General features: G+C 43.9%; 1 pseudogene; it reads right to left on the bottom strand.

Annotated features, from left to right (window-relative positions):
• Positions 1–329: 329 nt before the first annotated feature.
• LOC110148517 (tubulin beta chain-like) lies at positions 330–2281 on the bottom strand (annotated as a pseudogene).
• Between the last annotated feature and the right edge of the window lie 1796 nt (positions 2282–4077).

Below are 4077 nucleotides of genomic sequence, written 5' to 3'. Positions count from 1 at the left end.
AGAGAGGGAATGTTAACTGGACAGATGGGAGGAGTGGGCCCCAGAAGGAAATACAGGGTTACCCAGAATGGCAGAAATCTAGGTTCCCCAGAGTGGAAAGAGAGAAGACATTCAACAAACAATAAATATTTATTGAGCACCTTATTATGTACCAGGTACTGTGCTGGACCACCCCCACCCCGGCTCACCCAAAATGAAAAAACAAGATAGAGTCAGAAACACAAATGCTGAGGGAGAGGAAAGGGCCAATTGAGGAAGAAGGCTGAGGGGACTGAGAAGCCTGAGATGATGGGGCATTGGCCTTAGGCCTTCTTTTTGGCCTCCTCACTCTAATCCTCCCCCTCTTCTGTGGTGGCATCCTGGTACTGTTGGTGTTTGGAGATGAGGTCGTTCATGTTGCTCTCAGCCTCAGTGAACTCCATCTTATCCATTTCCTCACCTGTGTACCAGTGGAGGAAGGCCTGCTAGCGGAACGTGGCAGTGAACTGCTCTGAGGTGCACTCAAAAGCTTCTGATGGTCGTGCTGTTGCCAATGAAGGTGACCACCATCTTGAGGCCATGGGAAGGGATGTTGCAGATGGCCGTCTTGACATTGTTGGGGATCCATTCCAAGAAGTAGCTTCTGGCTTTGTTCTGCATGTTGAACATTTGCTCATCCACCTCCTTCATGAATTTTAGCCCACAGAAGATAGCGGCCACCATGAGGTACTGAAAGGTTGTTGCTGAACCATGAAAGACACCGGGATTCTTGGCCTCCAGAGGAGAAGAATTCAATCCAGGGCCAGAGATGAGGCTTGATAGCTCAAAGCTTTTGTGTAATTAAGTTCTATTCAAGTATAAAAGAGATAGAGAAAGCTTCCGACATAGACATCAGAAGAGGGCAGAAAGAGTGCCCCCCCCCCCCCCCCCCCCGCTAGTCTTTAGCTGGATGTTATAAAGCCACTAGCATTCTGCTAATTAAAGAAAGGAAATGTCTCAAAGTTCAAAATGGCACCGGGTGAGTCATCCTGGGCCATAAAACAATTGACATGAATCTTGAAGAAAGGCAGATTTCCATACAAATATATAGTTTCATTAACTTAGATTAGGAGACCAATGTATGAGTATAACATACTGGTTTGTCAAGTCGGTTCTGAGCCTTTAGGTGAAACCGACTTGAAGACAGAGGCTAGGGTAAATGCATAGTACATTAACATACCTAAAGACAAACATTTCCTTAAGAAAAATGCATTGGTTAGCTCAAGGTTTGAGAAAAGTTAAGTTCAGGTGGAACCAGGTGTCATTATGGCAACACAAAATTTTAAGAGAAACCTCTTTTTATATTTGAATAGAGAAGGGGAAAAAATATAACACTAGTTTGTTTTCTCCTGCTGCTTAAGAGAAAGATAAAAAATGTCTGACACTTGCAGCCTATGTCCTCCGTTTGGAGACCCTGGCCTTCCTGTCTGTTACCCTCTCAGTACCAGCCATGGTGGGGGTGACAGGCAGCCATCATGTTCTTGGCATTGAAGACCAGCTGGGTGAGCTTGGGCCCACTGAGCGCCTGATACTGCTGGCTTCCATGACTGGTCAGAGCTGCAAATCCAGGCACAAAGAAGTGGAGACATGGGAAGTACACCATGTTGACTGCCGGGTTGTGGAGGTTGGCACTGAGCTGGCCAAGGGAGCAGAGGCAGGTAGTGACATCACTCATGCAGGCTGGAAGGGGGTGGTTCATGTCTCTGTGGGTTGGTGTGGTCAGCTTGAGGGTGCAGAAGCAGATATTGTAAAGGGCCTCATTGTCAATGCAGTAGATCTCATCAGTGTTTTCCAGTAGCTGATGGACAGAGAGGGTGGTGGTGTAGGGCTCAACCACAGTGTTGGACACTGGCTGAGGGCACCACGCTGAAGGTGTTCATGATGTTGGCCCCATCTGTATAGCAGCCCTCGCCTCAGTTGTTGCCTGTCCCAGACTGACCAAAAACAAAATCACCTGGTCTGAAGATCTGACCAAAAGGACTTGAGAGAACAGAGCCCATAGTCCTGGGTTCTAGATTCACAAAGATAGCATGAGGGACATATTTGTCTTCTGTGTCTTCATTGTATTCAGTACATGGAGATGCGGTCTGGCTCCATGATGGGTGTGGGTCAGGCTGATGCCATGTTCACCACTGGTTACCTCCCAGAACTTGGCATTGGTCTGATTGGCCTGGATGTGCTTGAGTTCCCTCATTGTTAAAATGTTTTCTGATCTTTTTGTTGCCTCAAACTGTGTATGGGGCAAGAAAATATGTAATTAATTTTTCTCTGCTCTCTGCTCTCTGGCTGGAAGGATGGGACAGGTCCGGGGGGTTGGAGCAATGAAGTCCAAACATGGCAGCCAGAAGGTTCTAAGAGAGCTGGGAGGCTTTTGTATAAACACTATGATTTTATTGATAATTTTACCCATGTCATAACCACCAGAGAGTTACTGTAGGGCTTTTAAAATTTTTTTAAAAAACACAAAGATATACTGTATGTCATACTATAAAGGTAGTTTGGCAACAATATTGATTTACCACTTAATTGACCAACCAGGTTTATTCCAAGAGGATTTTATAGCACAGGCTTGGGAGCATTCCGCCCTCTCTTTTTATATGATGAAAGAAAAAGAAGTCATTCTGAAAGTCACTGCAAATGTAAGTTACCCAGTTTAAAAACAATCAAGAAAAGAAGCAAACATATTGAAGAGCATCGTGATTGTCTTAAATCACATTTCTAAGGGCATGACACTGGTGACATGATTGCTTATGTTTCGTGTTATTAGATTATGATGGGAAATAACTACTGAATTCTGACTGAGATAAACCATCAAAAGATGAACTGTTTCCCATATCAACCTGTCAACTCAAGCATATCTTATTTATCTACTGGTTCTTCCTTTGGGAGGCCAAATGTGGGTGATTGTGAGTGTAACATCACAAGAGCCTTGGCTTCTTCTTACCATTCAAAACTGAGCAGTTTCACTTTTTCTGCTAATTACAAGACACTTTCAAATAATTTTTGCATCTCTTTTCCAGATTTATTGGGACATAATTGACATATAATATTGTGTAAGTTTAGGGTGCGTGGCATAGTGCTTTGATTCTGTATACATTGTGAAATGTTTACCACCATAAGGTGAGTTAACCCATCTGTCAACTCACAGTTACAATTTTTGTGTGTGTGTAGTGAGAAGCATTCAAGATCTACTCTCTAAACAACTTTCAAGTATATAATACAGTATTGTTAACTATAGACACTATTCTGTATGTTGCATCCCTAGGATGTATTTGTCTTATAACTAGAAGTTTGTGCATTTTGACTGTCTTTACCCATTCTCAACCTGTTAGGGGAAGCACACTGATTGAAACCGCCCACCCTGGCCAGGCACCATAGTAACCATTTGCATGAGTTGTTTTATGACAGGAAATCCTGATAAGGAATACGGAACTAATAAGCCACCACCAGCTGGAAGAGTTCGGGAAAGGTTGAGAAGAGACCCTGCCTGTCTGTCCACTTCCCAGAATCCCTCTCGCTAGCATCCATCTTGGCTGAGCGATGCGTGCGCCACCAGAAAAGACTGAATTAGAATGATTGGCCAAAGCCACCCGGAAACTAATCCCATCACCATAAAACCCAAGACTGCGAGCCACGCGGCCGAGCAGTTCTCCTGGGTTCCCTCACCTACTGCTTTCCACCCAGGTGCCCTTTCCCAATAAAGTCTCTTGCTTTGTCAGCATGTGTCTCCTCGGACAATTCATTTCCGAGTGTTAGACAAGAACCCAGTTTTGGGCCCTGGAAGGGGTCTCCCTTCCTGCAACAAACCTGGTCCCCCACTCCCAGAAGCCACCAATCTATTCTCTGTTTCTATAAATATATATATTTTTAGATTCCGCATACAAGTGAGATCATACAATATTTATCTTTCTCTGCCTGACTTATTTCACTGAGTATAGTATCCCAACTTTTGCTTCTATCATTCATCTTTTTTCTAATGAATACATGGATATTGGGAAATAACATTCTAGATATTAATGTACTTTCTCTCTGATTCCTTTCCAAGACAGTCAGCCTGTT

This window comes from Odocoileus virginianus, chromosome 3 (genome assembly GCF_023699985.2).
Source record: "Odocoileus virginianus isolate 20LAN1187 ecotype Illinois chromosome 3, Ovbor_1.2, whole genome shotgun sequence".
NCBI classification, from domain to species: domain Eukaryota; kingdom Metazoa; phylum Chordata; class Mammalia; order Artiodactyla; family Cervidae; genus Odocoileus; species Odocoileus virginianus.
The sequence above is the reverse complement of the archived record's forward strand: the minus strand, read 5'-3'. Positions and strand labels throughout refer to the sequence as shown.